General features: G+C 45.1%; 1 protein-coding gene across 2 annotated transcripts in view; it reads left to right on the top strand.

Annotated features, from left to right (window-relative positions):
- HPSE2 (heparanase 2 (inactive)) overlaps positions 1 to 22,435 on the top strand; it is a 2,071,112-nt gene that overhangs the window by 1,683,797 nt on the left and 364,880 nt on the right. The gene's annotated exons all lie outside the window — the stretch shown is intronic.

Below are 22,435 nucleotides of genomic sequence, written 5' to 3'. Positions count from 1 at the left end.
AAACGAATTTAGGAGTTTTACACTACCAGAACATATAACTACACAGGTACATGTCCTGCCTTTTACCCACACAGCACCCTGCTCTAGGGGTTACCTAGGGCACACATTAGGGGTGACTTATATGTAGAAAAAGGGGAGTTCTAGGCTTGGCAAGTACTTAAATGCCAAGTCGAAGTGGCAGTGAAACTGCCCAAACAGGCCTTGCAATGGCAGGCCTGAGACAAGGTTAAAGGGCTACTGAAGTGGGTGGCACAACCAGTGCTGCAGGCCCACTAGTAGCATTTAATCTACAGGCCCTAGGCACATATAGTGCACTCTACTAGGGACTTATAAGTAAATTAAATAGCCAATCATGGATAAACCAATCAATAGTACAATTTACACAGAGAGCATATGCACTTTAGCACTGGTTAGCAGTGGTAAAGTTCCCAGAGGTCAAAAGCCAACAACAACAGGTCAGAAAAAATAGGAGGAAGGAGGCAAAAAGTTTGGGGATGACCCTGTCAAAAAGCCAGGTCCAACAGAGTGCCATAGGATATAATGCTCTTTAAATTTTTAGTAGGATGTTAGATCACTATTGTTATGGAGTACCCCATCCATCAAACTCTAAATCACAACCAAAGTATAACAACGCTGAAGGAAGAAAAGTGTGTGGGTATTAGCATGATAGATAAGGATTTTGTACTTTATTCATCAATTGAAAAATATGTAACAAAAAAGAATATCTAAATGTGTTTTTGTGGACTTAAAATCACTTTTGACATCATTCCCTGGGATTTGTTGTCTACACTTGGTATTCCATCTGACCTGTTTAATACCCTTTACCAGCTACATTCCGGAAATTTTGCCAGAGCCTATTGTTGTCCAAATAGTGAAATAACAAGGCCATTCTCGGTAAAACAAGGAGCCCACCAAGGGCCTGTGTTAGCCCCCACCATACTCACCTTACTTATTAATAGAGTTGTGGGGAGGCTCAGCAATGTGTTCATGAGGTACTGTCACTTGGGGGAGGGGGTCTGAAAATGTTTACTATGTTAGTTGCAGATGACACCTAGCTTGATTCCTGTGCTTCAACGAGGATACAAAATTGAACGGCCCGTTTCCAAACTTACTGTAAAAAAAAACGATTTGATTATTAATAGAGGGAAAACTAATTCTTGGTGTGTAACTTCCACAAAAACGTGTGTGGCAAATTAACATTGAACAATATGCCCTTTGAAACGGTCTCAAATTTTGATTATTTTGCTGGAGATTTTGATCAAATATAAAACGGGACAACGAATTTAGTAGAAGTAACAAAACACAAAAAGTGAATGAGGTAACCAGATTCACTATGAAACTGGGAAGCAGAGCAATCCACTGGTAGCTGTTTACAAGGCACAGTGCTTATCTGTAGCCTGTTATAAAGGGAACATTTTGGAGCAATGTAATGTTCCACTACTGTTTAAAACTGTAAATTTGATATTTAAATCTACAGTACGCCTAAAACCATTTTTGTACTGGGTTTGGTTATGAAAAATGCTGATGGTGCTGTGTAGAGGGCTACCTTTCTAGGCGTTCTTCCCATTCAAGGCAGTAACGATTCACTTTGGTTTAAATTTGTTCACAACCAGTGTCAAGCTAATAGCTTGAATACTCTTTGGAGAACACCTGAGGAGATGAGGTCCGATATGGATCAGCTGGTGAAATCTTTTCACATTTCACGGTGGAAGCAAGTCATATCTTCAATTTGGATAGCATAACTGAACAGCAGCTTACATTCAAGGAGGAACACAGCTATTATGATTTTCTAGACTTTGTTGAATCACAGTATGCACCGAAATTATTTTACAACTGTATGAGTAACCTCCTAGGAGCAGAGCTAACAAAGTCGGGGTGAGGAGCGATAAAAACTAATTTATCAGGGCATTTATTTTGCCTTTTGAAGCCGACTCTGAAGTTAATGTACAATTTCTATGCTCATTACATGGGAAATATCGGGACAAGCACCTTACGTCATGGTTATAAATGGGGGTGTTGGGGGTTATATCCTTAAGAGTGTGTAGGACAACCACGGTGCAAGTTGGAGGTTTCATTTTCTCTTTGTATCTTTTTTTGTTTAGAAATTGAAAAATAGATTTTCATGGAATTATATATATATATATATATATATATATATATATATATATATATATATATACACACATATCAACCCTCATTTAACTTGCTCAAATGTTACAGTGGGTCGCTTCTCTTCTAAAAACTTTACGTATTGATTTTATTTATCATACAAATGTATTTTGCATGTGCTTTATGGAACATGGTTTTCTGAAATAAACAGTAAACTGAAAAAAATCTTATTTTGCTGTGGGGTTCATGGTCCACAGTGTGTCATTTGAGATACGTAACTCAGGTCAAGTGTCTGCGAACCCCAGCAATGCACAACACAACTCACACCCCTGGCATGTTTTTCTTTTTATTGACCTCCTTTTTTATTTATCATATTTTATCAACATAGTGGTGTACTGGCCATGGAGGAAACGTGTGTTGCATAACATAACTGATGGATTTCAGGGTTTTTTAGTGTCTGTTTTTACTGGATCATAATTAACCCTTGATGTTGGTTCTCTCATTGATTTTCAATGTTTTTTGTGATGTTCCTGCCATTCTGAAGGCCTGCCTAAGGCATTTACCTATTCATAGTGGACTTGACCACAGGGCCTGGCCTTTGTTCTATCACTACTAAGCATGCGTGTGGCTGTGTACCTGAAAATATAGTTTATGCATTTTGTTCTATCTTGTACATTACAGGGAGTGCAGAATTATTAGGCAAGTTGTATTTTTGAGGATTAATTTTATTATTGAACAACAACCATGTTCTCAATGAACCCAAAAAACTCATTAATATCAAAGCTGAATATTTTTGGAAGTAGTTTTTAGTTTGTTTTTAGTTTTAGCTATGTTAGGGGGATATCTGTGTGTGCAGGTGACTATCACTGTGCATAATTATTAGGCAACTTAACAAAAAAAAATATATACCCATTTCAATTATTTATTATTACCAGTGAAACCAATATAACATCTCAACATTCACAAATATACATTTCTGACATTCAAAAACAAAACAAAAACAAATCAGTGACCAATATAGCCACCTTTCTTTGCAAGGACACTCAAAAGCCTGCCATCCATGGATTCTGTCAGTGTTTTGATCTGTTCACCATCAACATTGCGTGCAGCAGCAACCACAGCCTCCCAGACACTGTTCAGAGAGGTGTACTGTTTTCCCTCCTTGTAAATCTCACATTTGATGATGGACCACAGGTTCTCAATGGGGTTCAGATCAGGTGAACAAGGAGGCCATGTCATTAGATTTCCTTATTTTATACCCTTTCTTGCCAGCCACGCTGTGGAGTACTTGGACGCGTGTGATGTAGCATTGTCCTGCATGAAAATCATGTTTTTCTTGAAGGATGCAGACTTCTTCCTTTACCACTGCTTGAAGAAGGTGTCTTCCAGGAACTGGCAGTAGGACTGGGAGTTGAGCTTGACTCCATCCTCAACCCGAAAAGGCCCCACAAGCTCATCTTTGATGATACCAGCCCAAACCAGTACTCCACCTCCACCTTGCTGGCGTCTGAGTCGGACTGGAGCTCTCTGCCCTTTACCAATCCAGCCACGGGCCCATCCATCTGGCCCATCAAGACTCACTCTCATTTCATCAGTCCATAAAACCTTAGAAAAATCAGTCTTGAGATATTTCTTGGCCCAGTCTTGACGTTTCAGCTTGTGTGTCTTGTTCAGTGGTGGTCGTCTTTCAGCCTTTCTTACCTTGGCCATGTCTCTGAGTATTGCACACCTTGTGCTTTTGGGCACTCCAGTGATGTTGCAGCTCTGAAATATGGCCAAACTGGTGGCAAGTGGCATCGTGGCAGCTGCACGCTTGACTTTTCTCAGTTCATGGGCAGTTATTTTGCGCCTTGGTTTTTCCACACGCTTCTTGCGACCCTGTTGACTATTTTGAATGAAACGCTTGATTGTTCGATGATCAAGCTTCAGAAGCTTTGCAATTTTAAGAGTGCTGCATCCCTCTGCAAGATATCTCACTATTTTTGACTTTTCTGAGCCTGTCAAGTCCTTCTTTTGACCCATTTTGCCAAAGGAAAGGAAGTTGCCTAATAATTATGCACACCTGATATAGGGTGTTGATGTCATTAGACCACACCCCTTCTCATTACAGAGATGCACATCACCTAATATGCTTAATTGGTAGTAGGCTTTCGAGCCTATACAGCTTGGAGTAAGACAACATGCATAAAGAGGATGATGTGGTCAAAATACTCATTTGCCTAATAATTCTGCACTCCCTGTAGTTATGAGAACGGGTTTTAAGTAGCACCAGTACGCTATTGCTTTGCGTAGGCCTTTGGAATGAAGCAATGAAGATCGAGATTATAATGGTACAGACCTGTGAATGAGGGTTTATTAGTATAATTGTTCCAAACAATGTGCCTTGTTGTGTTACATTTATAGTTTGGAATATTATAGAGTGGCAGTTGCTACTGCGTAGTTCAGCTGCAATTTCCATTGAAAATTCATTTTTGATTTGCATGTAGTCTTGGTCTACGTGGACTGATCTACGTGCACTAATCTGCACCAAATTTGCATTTCCAGCTATTGTTTGGTATGACAAATGTTGTGCATGATCCGTCCAGGAAAGAAAATAACAGGATGATCAAAAAGTTTTATTTTTTCTCTTTTTAGTTCCATTGGAATTTTTGCTGACCCCTACCAGATAAAACATTGAATTAATTTAGGGCAAGCTGTAGAGTTTTGATTGGGTGATGAAGAGGAAAGAAAATAGGTTTCTGCTACCATCAAAATGATGTTGTTGGTTAAAATCATGTCTTTAATGTGGAAAATATCTATAGATAAGAAGAGGCACTATGAGAGCTACGCTACTACAGGTAAATGCTAGTTGGCACTCACTGGCATGAAAAATGAGAGTAAAAAAACAACAAATTTACTGATGTAAAATCTAAATTTTTCAGAAAATCATGATCATACGACCACCATTCTGTATCTAGAGACAGACAGCAATACTAAGTACACCACCATGCCGTGGCACTGGAAAAAGGACTGTCTCCTAAAACAAAAACAAAAAATGATGACAGAAGCATTAGTTATGGGGTGTGTGTTGCATTGTTTCTCAGTTATATGTATATATGTATTGTTTATTTTATATATATATATATATATATATATATATATATATATATATATATATATATATAGATATATATAGATATATATATATTTTTTTGTTTTAGTCAAAGGTTTGTTTTTATTTGGCTAATCTCAAGCCATAAAAGCACAGATGAAAACAGTGCAATCACAAAACTAAATAAAAGAATAATAACAACATGATTAAAAAACGGATCAATTCCAATTCATAGACTCAAAAAAGTTCATATTACAGAAACATTCATCACAGGCAGCATTTAAAGAATCACATTTTCAAAACTAGTGTGCAAGACACTGAAGCTGCTGTATGGAAAGTTTCAGGATGATTCGTTAAGCAGGGGCCAAAATAAAAAGGGGAGTACCTAAAACACATTTTCCCCATGCAATTTATCATCAGGATTTTAGACACAACTACAGCCTGTACCGCTGGATGGAATTACACCAAATTTGGCAGGAAGCATGGATCTTGGTCCAGAAAGAATAACGCAAAATATTTATGTGTATCTAGAGACATGGATCCACTACGAATAATGTGCTGTGGATCTGCAGTTCCATGTGCCAACAGCAATATTGTGATTACCTGGCCGCAACCTGAGAGAAAAGTTGCAGCCACCAATTTGTGATTCGGGAAATGGTTCTGTGACCTGTGTGGGGAAGGTGGGGAATTAATATAAAACATGAATAGGGGGTCAGGATAGATGTATCTGACCCCATGGGACTGATGGAGGGGTCTCCGAGAGCCCCGTTATAGGCAAGACTGCCCATGTTTTTTGAGGCTCTTAAGGATCCGCTTACCCATCATGGTGCTTAGCGCATCCTCATGTGAATCTGCAATGAATCCATAGATCCAGAGCACAATAAAAAAAAATACACCCACTCACAGACCCACTAACACACCCAATTACACACTCAAACACCGACACACTCATTACTCATTCACACACTCACAGATCCAGAAAGCCATTACCACACCCACTCACAGATTCACACTGCCACTCACACACCCACTCACACAACCACACAGCCACTCACACACCTACACCACACCCACCCATGGATCCACAAAACCTCTTTCACACCCACTCACAGACACACCCACTCACACAGCCACGTACAAACCCATACAGACACATACACATCCACTCACAGACCCACACAGGTGCTTCTACACACATACAGCAATATCGGATCTACAGATCCATCATTAATCCTCCTGCAATATAACAGGCAGGCCCCATATTTGCCAAGGGATCCACAGTGGATCCCCGATCCCAGTTTGGAATTAAAAATAAAGGACTTGAAAACAAAAAGAAGCATTTTTTGGGAAAAGGGTTGGGTCTAAAAAGTTCATGATGTGTGGATAATAATTACACATAGACCACAATGTCTTTTAAATTGTTGAGGAACACCCTGTTGCCTCAGTCTGTGAAATGGACTCCATCTTTCTGATATATTCCGTCCATATTGAAGTTCTGAAGGAATACGGAAACAGTTTTATTGCCTTTTTTGTGGATTTCTCATTCTGTTAACAAGATTCTATTGACCATTGCCACTTCTGTCTTTGACAAATGTTGGAGAACACCAAGTGGGAAAAGTGTCATTAATACACCAAGGGTATCTTTCATTAGGATTTCTACTCCTACAGCAGTAATTGTACCTAGGTCATTGCCTTCACAATGGACAATCGTGAGGTCTGAATTTTGGCAATCCACAAAGCTTTTAACCAAAGGCAGCAATTGATGCCTCTTTAGCCCTCTCTGGCCAGCCCAAGTAATGTCTACATTAGGTAAACCTAGTTACCTGTCAATGCCATTCTTTCTAGCACTCTCTCCGGCCCAAAACACAAAACTATGGCCCACAATCCAGACTCTGAGCGTTTTGGAGACAAGTAGGAGTAGCCTACAGGAAGAGGCTGCAGCACAATTAAGCACTTGCGAAGGTGAATATCAGTTAAAATGGAGGCCAGCATGAAAAATATAAAAGAACATATTTCATTGGATGATAGAGCTATGCAGGGAACTGAAATTAGGTGGTGACTTTAAAAAAGTAATTAACTCTGTGATTGGCATTGGAATTTCTTTTTAAAAAGTTATGTTGTTTGGGATATCCTTGTAATTGCAAACAGTCAACCGCACCTGCTACAGTTAATGTGAAGCCTTCATGCCGTTGAGAGAAAGTCATGTGAACATTTGACCTACTGGTCGGCAGAGACTATTAGAAACATTTTTATTATGGAAACTGTGCTATGGGGGAAGGGAACAAAAGAGACTGCAGTCTGAAACTGAAAAGCAAACAGGTGGACACACATTGCTCAGTAGGGAGTGTATGTCTTGTAACTGACAATATTTTACAAAGTAAAATATAAAGGAAAAGCATTGACAGTAGATTGTTGAATGTTTTTATGGGATGCTGTGTGTATCTGTGTATCCACTGCTGACCACACGGGGCAACGCTGAGTCTCGTGGTGCAGCTACGGGTCTGCAAAAAAACCCTACCAAATTGGGCTTTTTTACAGGTAACATGGAAAGGGTTGACAAATAGTGACCATTTGGAAGTGGTGTAGCAAAAATAAAAGATGAAAGGAAGCCTGTGAGTTGTAGTATGAGTGAGAGCAAAATGGGAAGGATAGCCATTATAGGTTCATTTCCACAGAGAGTGGAGGAGGATTGACATATTTCTGACTTGAGGTGTGCAGTAGAAAAAATATATTACAAGTAAGAGAATTACACTTTATTAGAAAAAAAAGTATATTAAAAAACTATGAGTTTATATAAGCTGAAAGAAAATGTGTAGCTTCTAGACAATACAGTACAAGGCAAAATGGAAGGAAGATTAGATGAGAACAATAAGAACAAAATAGTGAGCAGCAAAGGAGGAAGAGTGATTGCTATACTGAAAATACAGTTGTTTTATTAAGCCAGTAAGAATTAATGTTTTTAAAATTAGATGTCGGCGCTTGCTTTTAGTATGTAATTTAATAACTTGTAATTTGCCCAAAATCATACAGTCAAGCAGATACTTACACACCCACTTACACTCCTGCAAAAGCTCTTATGTACCCACTAGTCATATACACAGATAATCACTGACAAACTCAGTCACATACCTACAAAATCATTCACATACCAATTTACTTACCTATACACCCACTTACATAGTCATTCACACACCCATGCAGGCACTCTCACACCCATTCATACACCTATACAGCTATTCTGTCACACCCACCCAGTGACGTCACTTAGTGATGTAATATGTGAGGTTATAAATTGTAAGCAGTGCATTGTGGGGACATAGGTTACAGTTATCTCACATAACAATAAATGTTGAATTTCTATAGTTTTTTACATGTGAAATGCGAGCCTAACTGTAACTTCCTTATATATATATACCTGGCCACTTTCAGTTAGGGCCGCATTTTTTATACAAAACTTTTTTGTTTTGCTTGCTTATACCTTTTGTGCTGTTTGACGGATCGTCATGAAACTTTCTGAAGGGTTTTCCATAGGAAAAAGTAAACACAATTACATTGAAAATGGCTGCACAAAACTACCCCAAATTTGGTAGTAAACAACATCGTGGTCCAGAAAGCATGTTTTTTGTGATTTGTTATAAATTTATAAATATGTTCAATAGTTTATTGGAAAGTAAGGTGTAAAAATAATTGTATGTATCATGCTGAAGGGATATCTGTGGCCAGGCCCTACACCCAACCGCAGTCACACATGGCAAAGCTGTGTGCAGCCACGGGGGAGTTTGGGCACCTGCAGGGGGGTAGCTGGTGTTTGAAGTAGGGTCCAACTATAATTTGTGTCCTCACCATGCACTCCTAATTACCTCACATATCACATCATTCATATTCTGTGACATCATTGATAACATCAATGCAACATCTGAAATGACATAATGGATGACTACACTGTGCATGGCAGAGTTAATTTAGGGCACATATAGTTACTTGAGATAACTATAACTGGTGAATTTCAGTGGTTTTGTCTGTTTAAAAAGGTATGTTTTTCTGACATTGTCACCTAACTATGGCGGTCATTCTGACTGCGGCGGGCGGCGGTCGCCACCCGCCATGCGGTCACCGCCAAATGGCCGCTCCGCGGTCAGAAGACCGTGGATGCCATTCTGGCTTTCCCGCTGGGCCGGCGGGCGACCACCAAAAGGGAGCCCGCCGGCCCAGCGGGAAAGCCCCTGCAACATAGAAGCCGGCTCCGAATGGAGCCGGCGGTGTTGCAGGGGTGCGACGGGTGCAGTAGCACCCGTCGAGATTTTCACTGTCTGCTAAGCAGACAGTGAAAATCATGGTGGGCCCCAGGGGCCCCACGACACCCGTTCCCGCCATCCTGTTCCTGGCGGTAAAAGCCGCCAGAAACAGGATGGCGGGAAGGGGGTCAGTATCCCCATGGCGGCGCTGCAAGCAGCGCCGCCATGGAGGATTCCCTGGACCAGGGGAAAACCGGTGGGAAACCGCTGGATCCCCTTTTCTGACCGCGACTTTACCGCCGCGGTCAGAATGGCCCTAGAAGCACCGCCAGCCTGTTGGCGGTGCTTCCGTGGTACCCGGCCCTGGCGGTCATGGACCGCCAGGGTCGGAATGACCCCCTATATATAAGTCTCTGAATTTCTAATTATTACAATTCATAACTATAAAGGCACTTTATATTCTCTTTTTCAGTGGACAGAAAGATAGATAGATAGATAGATAGATAGATAGATAGATAGATAGATAGATAGATAGATAGATAGATAGATAGATAGATATTTGCAGAGGATATATAATACGTAACTGAGTAAAATGGTACAATATTGACATAGAGGGGTTCTAGTGACATAATAAACCATGAGGCCAAAAGCTCAGTTATTTATAAATGTCACCAAGACCCTTAGATGGCAATTTTGGACCACATTACACATGTTACCAAAACATTTGTATTCAAGAGCAGCTAACAATGGGTGCTGACTGAAATGGAATATTTAAGTTATGTATCCCTTTCTTTAACACATTGTTGATAAAAAATTGGGCAGTGGTGCCTCCTAAACTGGAACAATGAGTATGCTGTCCTTCTTTCAGAACCTAGGAGCTCACTGTGCAGCCTGTGAAATGGACCATAGCGATTTGAGAAATTCCCTGAAAATCCCTTAGGGTCAATGTCAGTGTCTTCTTGACTAACTAGGGGAGTTTGAGGCAGATGGCGCTCCACTCAAAGTACATTTGACTGTCATTCATTTTCAGGGACTCTTCTGAGCCATGTCCTCTTTCTCTGCTGTGAACTCTTTCTTGACTGAGACCGCCGATGAAGACGACAACGGTAAGTACCGCAACCTACTAAAAAAGGGAAGAAAGGGCACAGTTACATACCCACCCACTCCACCCACCCTGCAACGCTCCCACAACCCTTCACAGCAGCACAAGCTATACACCCCACAGCAAGAGGTACTTACCCGACACTAGGCAAATCCAACCTGCCCAAAGTACCTACATGTGCCCAACACCCCCAAACAATAAACCACGGATCCAGAGTGTGCCATAAACAAACAACACATGCCACACATTAACCTTTATTCTGCTCAATGAGCAATATAAGTGCATATAAGGCCAATGGCCAGTCTAGAATAAAAGAAGTCTGATGGGCCACCATGGCCCCAACTTGACTCCCACAAGTGCAACAGTACTCCACCTCATAGGGGCAACAATGGGGCATCCAGGCACCTCAGGGAGTAGGGGCAGTGGGTGGTGGGGGTGAGGACTTACGACTGGGGGGGGGCTTAGATTTGCATTTGGAAGGTAGAGGGGGCTTGGGTTTTATGCTTGCAGCTGGTGGAGCAGGCTTGGCCTGGGGTGCAGCAGATGTTCCTGGGCCAGCATGGGGTCTCTTCCTCACAGGGGAGCTAGCACGGGAATGGGAAGAGTGGACAGGGGTGGGCTGTGACGTGGAAGGAGTGGACAGAGCAAGGAGGTGGGCATGTTTAGGGACGAGACAGGGTTGGCCAGTGGGTTCATATGGGTCTACACAGGATAGGAAAAGTTTCTTAGGTGCAATTGGTGTGGACCTGGAGGAAGGGGTGGGATTGGAGGTAGAGGGAGTGGCTGTGAGATGTGTAGGTGTGCGTGACGTGGGTGCAGGTGACTGGCAGTATGCTGATGTGTGGTGGATGTGTGATGGGTGGGTGTTTTGGTGCGTTTGAGTGTCTTGGGAGGAGGGGGGTGGACACAGTGGGAAAAGTCAGGCTACCAGTGTAAATGTATGTTGTCTGGGTGAGTGTGCTACATGTGTCAACTAAAGTCGTTGTGGTGAGTGCAGGTGTGGTGTCTGGGGTGCATGACTGGATGTTTGTAATTGTGGTGACTGCAGGAATAGGATCAGCAACATTGAATGAGGGTGCAGTGCCTGAGGGTGTGCTTGTAGAGGGGACAGACAGGAAGGTGGAAGAGGGGGCACACTGGGGGAAGTGGATGTTGGTGTGTGTGCATGGGGATGTTTGCTGAGTGTATGCCTGTGGTGGGAGGTGTGGTGCTTGTGTTTTGAAGTGTGCTTCTTGTGTGTTGAGGTGTGTGCCTGGATGTCAGAATGTGTGCTTTGGACGGGTGAAGGGAGTGGGGTGCTGGAAGGGGTAGAGGTGGTTGGAGGGGAGATGGAATAACCAGGGACACTGGCTGCCGTCAAAAAGGAGGCCGGAGCCTGAAAATATCTATGTAGGCCAGACATGGCACCGTGAATGCCATCCAGGTAGGCATTGGTCTGCTGCACCTCTTATGCTAGCTCCTGGATGGCATTCACGATGGTTGTCTGCCCTACAGAGATGGTTTTCAGGAGGTCAATAGCCTCCTCTGTGAGGGCAGCAGGGCTGACTGGGGCAGGGGAGGAGGTGCCTGGGGCGAAGGAGATTCCCACCCTTCTGGGTGAGTAGGCATGGGCAACTCGGTGGGGGGACAGGGACGGCGGTGATGGTATGGGGGGTGGCAGAAGATGACACAGAAGGGGTGGGCCCACTAGGGTCTGCCACCACCAGGAAACCTACATCGGAGGAGGTATCAGAGTCACTCCCTCCAGTGGTAGTTGCCTCCCCTGTGGTACTCCCCTCGCCCTCCAACCCACTGGTCCCCTTAGCGTCAGACAACTCTGCCTCTGAGGATCCGTGGGCCGCTGCATCCCCACTCGCCGGTGCCTCAGCTCCCTCGCCAGATGATGCTGATGTACGCAGACAACACAAGAGAACAGGGATAGGGAGACAAAACAGGAGAGACACTTGTAAATAGCTGAATGGAGGTACAGAACTGGTTCACAAATGCACCCACCCTCAAAATATTCCACCAGACAGCACCTACGGCTATGCACATGGCTATGCCCCTGACTAGTGGCCAGAACCAACCCTGCTCTACAGCCATTCCCCACAGCACTGAAGGACCTGACATACTGCAGACTTGACCCTAACACCCCTCCTCCCCACGGGGGCCATTATGTAGATGGACATCAGTCAGAGTCCCTGCCTCTAGACAGCATAAATACGACCGCACACACACACATCCATACAAGGGGCCAAAGTATGGTATTTGTACTCACCCCCTTGTGACTGCTATGCAGCCTTCAAGCGCCCATCCAGGTCCGAGTATGCCACCGCCAGAATGCGTTGCATAAGGGGTGTCAGTTCCCGACGGGCACCCGTTCCTCATTGGGAGGACTTCCCCAGCTGGGCATCACAGATCTTCCTTGCCCAGCGCCGCAGGTCCTCCCACCTCTTCCTGCAGTGGGTGCTCCGTCGGATGTAGAGTCCCAGGGTCAGCACCTCCCTGGTGATGGCATGCCAAAGTCCCCTTTTCTGGTGGGCGCTTACCTATAAGGGACACATAGAAAAAGTATCACTGAGGTCAGACAATGGCCAATAATATACAGCTGGCTATATGTCCACAATGGAACAAACATTTCAAACAGCCTAACAGCACACGCACACACAGCATGTCAGGAACCCAGGGCTATACAGTGTCACATGTGCACACATGTATGCAACCATCTACCACCATTACACACAACCATGCCCCCCCAATCCTCCCACTCACCTGTACCTCTGGCCGACCGTAGAGCTTGGCGTACAGGGGCAGGATCCCGTCCACGAGCTTCTCCAATTCCTCGTTGGTGAAGCCGGGGGCCTTTTCCCCTACCACATGTGCCATTTCCATGACCAGAGGCAGGACACAGCAGTACACTCAGTGGAGTACCTGCATGCACGAGATCCAGGAGTCAAGTGAAGTTGGGGTGACAAGTTCAAGTACGCACCGCAGCGGTGTGCACCATCACCGACAGCGGAGATCACGATGCGCTAAGAATGCCCATTGACAACCATGTTAACCAATGAATTTGCGAACCGCGGGAAACACCGCCTTACGATATTACGTCAACCGCTAGCGGTATGAAGTCACTTCCACCACAACACTTCTGGATTACAGGGGGCAGACATTTTGGCATTAACTATGCAGTTGTAAAAAACCCTCATCAGCACAATGCAGGCCCTATTGTCCCCTAAGCACCCATAGGCATGAAACAATATACATTACCCCTCCCGAACAGTCCTGATATATCATTGTCGTCCTGTTGCTGTAATGTCACACATACTAAGCATTTGTGTCGTCGACAATCATGCTAGCAGTGGTGAATGAGAAACAATGTGGCAGATGTATGTGTGTTCCTCACATGTGTTCTCAACTCCTCCTAGGGAGGGCCCCATCATTTACAGACCACTTGTTGAATTGAGGACCATGGTGGAGCATCACATCATTATCAATTACAGACTCACTTGTGCTACTATTCATGAACTTTGTGCATTACTGGATCCAGCGCTGAGACCGGCTAATCGAAATTAGCATGCCATCCCTACTGAAGTACAGGTGCTCTCTGCACTCCATTTCCTGGTCACGGGCTCATTTCAAGTGACATTGGGCATGGGTGCAGGTTTTTCATAGCCAATGTTTGGCATTATACTGTCCAGATTCCCGAATGCATTTCTACGACACCTGCAGTCCTATGTGAGTTTTCCCCAAAGTGCTTACCTCCCTGCCTTCAAGTCGGACTTCTATGCCTTTGCCAATACACCCCATGTGATAGGTGCCACTGATGGCACGCACATAGCTATCATCCCCCAAGAGTCAGTGAACAGGTGTACAGAAAGAGGAAGAACTTTCATTCCATGAACATTCAATTGGTGTGTACTGCAGACCAGTACATCTCACATGTGAATGCCATGTTCCCTGGATCAGTCCATGATTTCTTTGTGCTAAGGAACCGTAGTGTGCCACACAAGATGGAACAACTACAAGGGGACAGAGGATGGATCATAGGTAGGTGTTTCTGGCACTTATTGCCACATAGCAGACAGCCAGGCTGTCTGCCACTGAGGGTTGTCATTGACAGTCCTGTTTCCCCCTTTTTTAGGTGATTCTGGCTACCCCAACATGTGTTGGTTCCTGACACCAGTGACGAATCCTGGAACAGATGCAGAGAGGAATTACAATGAGGCCCATGGACAGACTAGGAGGGTGATAGAGCGCACAATAGGTCTCCTGAAGGCTAGATTTTGTTGCCTACATATCTCTGGTGGTTCCCTGGCCTATTGGCCTGAAAAGGTGTGTAGTATATTGGTGGCCTGCTGCATGCTGCACAACATGGCTGTGAGGAATTATATCCCCCTCTTGGAGGAGGAGGGTGCTGTATATGCAGACCTGCTTCCGCAGAGAGTGGATGAGATTGATGGTGATGTTGAGGAGGGGGAAGATGTACATTCCAGGACCCAACTGATGCAACTCTACTTCCAGTAACTATGTGGGACTAATCAATGAGATTGTTGTCTGTGCAATATAGTGTCAGTGTGCCTGTACAGTCAGGACACAATTGCCAAACAGCACACAAGTTCTAGGGACCCACAAACATCATACCACATCAAGGGTACACATCATCATCAAGTGGATCAATACCCTGCCCCTACCTGTCATGTTCATCATGCCTACTGCTGTTACACATGACTAACAGCATACTATGAGGTATGAATGTATCTGTCCGACTACATATGATGGTGACACAGTCCTGTCTGGGACATCACAGTAAATGGACAACTATTGCAGATGTATCATGACCACAACAAGACACCATCAACACATATGTGAGGGATGTGGGATATCATGCCATCTCCATGGCTACCACATGCCTGCATCTCATGCATAGATATGTACCATATTGGAAATGGACCAGATGCACACACGTAGGCACAAGGCATGTTGGCTACACTGATGACACATCACCCATGACAATGCACATTCCCCACTAACTAAGGGGAAGTCCCTTGCTACAGATGCCAAGACATTTGCCATGTAAGTTGTGTCACACGTATGATGGACACCCATGCATCAAAGACTGCTGTGAGGCACAAGTACACAACTTACAATGAAGAAAACCTGACCCTGGGTTGCAGATGTTAACCTAAACATATCCCCAGACACATGAGAGGACGGTGGCCCACATCCTACTCATCTTTGCACTATATCATTTGTCTGGAGTGGCTCCTGTGCGCAAAGTTACATTCAGCAGGGTTTTCGCAAAACTTTGCTGGACACCTCACACTGACATATGTGTTCACTGCTGGACAATTATACTGAGGGTTCACCACAGTATAGTCCTCGGTCCCATCTCCTAAAGGATGAGAACTTCAGTTGGGACCACATGGTCTTTCTCCAAAAATTGGATGCCAGAAGATATGCAACACGTGACACATGTCACATTGTCAGGGGGAGCAGAATGTCCCTCACTCAATCACTTGGCAAAGGGGCAAGCATGTCATACACATATATGCACTTACCCCCTTGTGGCTGCTGTGGTGCCCTCAAACAACCATCCTAGGCTGGATAGGCCACCACAACATGTGGGCCATTAGGGGGATCATTGTCTGACGGGCACCCCGTCCCTGTAGGGAGGGCATCCCTAGCTGGGCTTTCACGGTCTTCTGGACCCAGCGTCCCTGGCCCTCCCACCTCTTCCGACAGTGGGCGCTCCACCGGCTGCAGACCCCCAGGGTCTGCTCCTTCGTGGTGATAGCTCTCCATATTCCCTACTTCTGATGGGCGTTGACCTGCATGGATGCATAAAAACAAGACAAGAAATCATGCCCACAAGTCCAATGAAAAAATAGTAGTCACATACATGTCAGTGTACTAAGCCTAGAACATCCTTTCCTAACCTTCCAGTCTACCTCTGGCACATAGCAGTGATTGTACACAGGGACATGAATGCAAACACTCCCCATTTGGGTGCATCTGACACCCCACAGCTTGGGCCCTCCACTGACCAGTTGTCAATACTGTTACTTTTGTGAATCATGACATGATCACCTGACACTGATAAGGTGCAAGATGGAACACATCCCACAAAGTGGCAAGTGATAGTTACAGCACACTGCAAACAACGTACAAAAAGATACACAACCTCCAAATATCACATGCTGCTGAAAGTCATGAGATGTAACAACAAGCCTACTGACAGACCCATTGTGGGGACCACATTATAGGGAGTGACAGGTAGAGCATACTTAGAGGCAATCCTGACCATGTGGGCACATGTGCTGAGACAGATGCATGCACATGGTATTTCAGGGAGTGGAGGTTTTCAGTGACAAATCAACCAGTAGCTACATACATCCACACATGTGCGGACACAGAAACTGTGACACTATAGGGAAATACCTGTCCCATCATTGTACACGTTCAACTTCATTACCATAAATACAGAGTCCACCTTCAGGGCGCATAACACAACAGCACATAGGGGGGTCATTCTGAGTCTGGCGGGCGGCGGAGGCCGCCCGCCAGACTCCCCCCCTCCAAAATACCGCTCTGCGGTCGAATGACCACTGAGGGTATTTTGGATTTTGCACTGGGCTGGCGGGCGACCGCCAAAAGGCCGCCCGCCAGCCCAGTGCAAAAGACCATTCCCACGAGGACGCCGGCTCAGAATTGAGCCGGCGGAGTGGGAAGGTGCGACGGGTGCAGTGGCACCCGTCGCGTATTTCAGTGTCTGCAATGCAGACACTGAAATACAAAGTGGGGCCCCCAGGGGCCCCACGACAACCCATACCGCCATCCTGTTCCTGGCGGGAGAACCGCCAGGAACAGGATGGCGGTATGGGCTGTCAGAATCCCCCATGGCGGCGCAGCAAGCTGCGCCGCCATGGGGGATTCCCAGGGCAGCGGAAAACCGGCGGGAGACCGCCGGTTTTCCGCATCTGACCGCGGCCAAACCGCCGCGGTCACAATGCCCTGCGGGGCACCGCCAGCCTGTTGGTGGTGCTCCCGCCGACCCTGGCCCCGGCGGTAAGGAACCGCCGGGGTCAGAATCACCCCCATAGTTTGCAGATGTGCAATGTCCAAAATTAAAGATGCATGCATTGGACACATCAGAGATGTAGAGACAATAGTGATCAAGGGAGCCGTAATGGCTATGTAACACATATTGTCAAAAATAAATGAGCAAACTAGACACATATGAGGAGCCTGTCCTCAATGCAAATCACATGGTGATGAGTGAACATTGGCCTAAGAAGCTGTAGATAGGCAGAGAGGTATGAAATGACACCATCACATGTTGTTCAGGGCATCTGGGAGTGGGCAGAGTGTCACAATTTCAGTGCAAAAGTCAAACCGATACCAGGACAGATGTCAAATTTTCCAGTGGTCAAACATACACAGATACTATTCTCGGCAGGCTGAGCAGACAGACCTGCACCTCATACCATGTTCTACTTATCACGTGCAACCGATTAAGTTATGTATTCCATAGCCAATTTACAATGCGTGCTTAAGTCCAGATCCAAGGGGCACAGTGAGTCAATACCTGGATTCAGTGCAACAGTCCAAAAAGGCCACACATGGCCACAGACCTATGTTTAAACAGTGTATAAATACAAATGGGGCTCAACCCACACACATGACATGACATGTCATCAACCCCCCTGCTGCCTTGCAACCACACACTTTACAGACCTTTTCTGGAATAATTTCTATGAGGATGGCTGTCATGGGCAACCCATCTAGCCATGGGCATCCAACGCAACCTGGGTCAGGGAACACTCAATTCACACTCACTATATTTTTTCACAACATCAAACCTTTCACTTGAGATGGATACCTGCCCAATCAACCAACCATCCATACACATTTACAGCACAAAATAGATCTTAGCAGATTCCAGCTGACTAACTGGGCTTAAACACAGGCTAACAAAAGCTGAGATAGGTAGAGGTAGATGAAAAGTGTGCCCATTGTGCACTTACCTGCTCCTCTGGCACACCATAGAGCTATCTATACAGGGGTAGGACCTCCTCCACCAGCTTTTCCAGCTCTTCTGGTGAGAAGGCAGGGGCTCTATCACCTGTTGGATGTGACATGATTGCTCACAGAGGCAGCACACAGGTCTTGCTGGCAGTAGTGTCAGGAGTCAAGTGAGGGATTCTGCAGAAAACGGCAGTGACGCCCGCCACGTAGACGACTAACCCCACCAGCAGACATTACCATTGGCCCAAGAGCACCACAGGCAGCAATGTTATCCTATAGCAGTGTCCGCCGCAGTAGTATACACTCACCGCCATGACTTAATCATGAGCGGTTCCTATTGTCCAGTGGAGTAGGTCAGGCATCCGCCATTTTTGAGCCATATAAAGTTATTACACTAAATAATTTCAATCAAATAAATGATATTCTGGTGATATTGAGTACTGGCCTAGTCAGATCATGTAAGTCAATCCTTTTGCCAACCATATTGATATGTAGTCATGCAGATGTGACATGCTTAGAGGTACAGCTACCACCCTCTCCCATAGATGTGACCAAGGAGGTTGTGCATTAAATCACAGGCAGTTTAGGTGGTTATCTGACCATGAGTTTCCTGTCCATAAAGATGATTGCTACACATATGTTAATAATGAGGGCATTAACGTCCCAGTAAGTGCAAGGTTTAGCTCTGGTGTGTTTGCATATTATGTTTACAGTGACACACATAACGTGATATCACGTATCAAAAATGTTACATGTTAAATGTAAGGGACACATTGAGTAAATGCCTTATTTGTTTTTTAACCCACATAGTTACCCTGGGAGGAGAAGGATCAGACACCCTCCTGTGTACTGTCCACTTGCTGACTTGCAGACCATGGAAGACAGATTAGTGATTCAGTTCTACTACCTGGATAGGCAGACATTCATGGGTCTATGTTGTCAGTTGGAGCCAGATCTGATGCCAGCAATCCGTCATCCAAATAGCATACCACCCACTGTACAAGTCATGTTAGTGTTGCACTTCCTGACCACAGGGTCCTTCCAAAATACAGCGGTCCTATCTGCTGGGATGTCCCAACCTGGGTTCAGTTTGCTATTGAAGGATGTCCTCTCAGCAGTGTTGAAACACCTGGACAGCTACATCCGGTTTCCTCAGTGTGATGATTTTGCACATGTGAAAGCAGAATTCTATGGTATGGAACACATCCCACATGTTGTTGGAGCCATGCATGGTACCCATGTAGCCTTAGTTTCATGGCCAGGCAATGAACAGGTCTATCTCAACAGGAAAAGCTTCCATTCTATCAGTATCCAAGTAGTGTGTTTGGTGGACCTCTACATTTCCCAAGTCTGTGCTCGCAACCCGGGTTCAGTCCATGAGGCCTTCGTCATGTGGAACAGCGCTATTCCACAGTTGATGACACAACTGTACCCAGAGAGGGCCTGGCTAGTTGGTAAGCCATATATGTCATGTGTGTATGAATGTATCCTGGCTGCTTTTAGTGACACTTTGCTCTGTACTCATGGTTGCACACCTATCGCCTTGCCTTGCAGGGGATTCTGTGTACCCAACTCGTCCCTGGTTAATGACACCAGTGAGAAACCCAACTACGCCAGTTGAAGTCTGTTTCAATGAGGCACACGGGAGACCACGCCGTGTCATGGAGCGGGCTTTTGGGCTCCTGAAGGTGAGATTCCGTAACATTGACAAAACAGGTGGAGCCCTCATTTACTCACCCGCAAACGTTTGTAAGATCACTGTGGCCTGCTGCATGCTCCACAACCTTGCCCTGAGGTGGAACATCCCATAGATTCCTGATGATGGGGAGCTGGAAGTGCCACGGGGTGAGAATCTGGAAATGCCAAGTGAGGATGACAGTGACGAGGATGAAGGTGGAGTCATGCAGGCAGACCTCATCAATCAGTACTTCACCTGAGTGTAAGTACCTGATTTTCTGTGATTTACAGACTACATGGGGTACTGTACAGGTCATGATATGTTGTGACGGGTATGTCTCCTACTGTGAGACAGAACATTTTATGCAGTGCATCATAGAGCTAAGGTTTGCTGGCTACATCAGACTTGAAGATGTCCCTCTCTTGAGCATCTCCTTTGATCTGATTTATGCACTGTCAGTGAAACTACAGAAGGTTTGACTGACTTTTGTGTTTCATGAATGCCTTAGTCTGTCTAAGCTCCTTGTATGTGACATTTTCCTTCCAGGTCTCATCATCCCCATGCCATCCTCAAGTGGACATTTCAGAGTTGTCATTGGCAGGTGGAAGTGGCTAGTCTGATATATGAATGGATCATGAAATGGATCCAGGTACTGTTTATTATAAATTTAGTTTGTGTGGGTACCATGCCCACACTGCCTGGACAGTGGGAGGGGAGTTAACTGAGCTTGATATTGGACCTGTTTGCCCTGGTATGTTTATCCAATGGTCTCATGTGTGTGGTCATGTGCCCTTGTGACATGTCATTGTGGGCAATCCTTGCATTCTACCTTCACACTGTGTTGACAATGTTACTATATGCCCTCTATGTAGCTGTCAATGTGTTTCCTCATTGCAGGCCACAGTGGCTGTGCCATTGCACCGACAGCGGTATGTGACAGGGCAGTGGATGCCTAACCATTGTAATAGTATGTGCCTCAGACTAGGGACCATTGTACTATCCTCTGTCTGTGTCATGGGGTATGTTGAGTTGGATGGACATGGCTTTGGAATGGGCTAAGGGGCCTATCTGTTTGCCTCTTCTATCGTACAACGTGTGACATAGCCCTTTTTCTATGGTCATGTGGGATATCTATACAAGTGAATCAATGTTTAGTCATTCTTGGCTATTACATTCCAGACATATTTGCAGCTTATAGGCTGTACAGTGCAAATAAATATGTTTTGGGTGACAGACCACTTGTGTTTTTGTGATGTAGTGATACTCTGGTCTATGGACTGTCTCTTGTATACCATCAGAATTACCCATGTTTTATGCATTTCTTTGAGTGCAATAAACACATAAACATTCTTCCCCTGGTGAAATATGAGAACTATTGACAATGAGTCTCAGATACAATTTCCAGATAAGGAATGCAGGTGGGCCTGCTCTGGCATGGACACTATGTGGGCTAGTGAGTATGTGTCCAGATGCCTGGCCTGAGGGGCATTTGGTCACTGTGTGTGCTGTATCCTGATTGACTGAGTGTACCTGAATAGATGTGGCATCTGACTTTATGGTGTTTTGGGAATGCATGTTTCCCTCTGGCCATTTGAGCTTGTGTGTTTGGCTGTCGGCTAAGTGTTACCCCTACCTGTTACCTGTCACTGTAAGGCTGTCAGAACTAACACACATGCTCCATTGCACAGTGTTTAGTAATCCTACATCCCCAACTGCTGAGCTTGAGATAGTGTGTATGTTTGCTAAACACAGAGGAGCATATTTCAGAGCCCCTAGTGCCATTCCAATGCCTCATTTGCATCGTTTTTTTCTGCTAATGTGGCATTAGAAGGCCAACAACGCTGTGCCATATTTTACAAAGTCACGCAATTTATGCATTGCACCACTTTGTGACCCTGTGTGCTACATTATGCCTGTACCAGGCATAATTTATTCGAAGGGGGCATTACCCCATTAAGCAGGCCAAAAAAATGGTGCAAGGAAATCTAAAAGATTTCCTTGCGCCTTTTTTTCTGGCACGTTTAACGCCTGCTCAGAGCCGATGTTAAAAGGAAGCTTCCATTGCTTACAGTGGGCCTCTGGGTGCTTTGCAGGATTAGCGTCAGAATTTTTCTGCTAATCCTACAAAGCGCCGGACCTGCATAAAAAATTCAGAAGCCAGTCCCCTAACTACCACCATGGTGCACCATATTTTAAATACAGCACACACATTGTGG

This window comes from Pleurodeles waltl, chromosome 6 (genome assembly GCF_031143425.1).
Source record: "Pleurodeles waltl isolate 20211129_DDA chromosome 6, aPleWal1.hap1.20221129, whole genome shotgun sequence".
In the NCBI taxonomy this organism is placed as follows: Eukaryota; Metazoa; Chordata; class Amphibia; order Caudata; family Salamandridae; genus Pleurodeles; species Pleurodeles waltl.
This window is presented reverse-complemented; position numbering and strand designations above follow the sequence as displayed.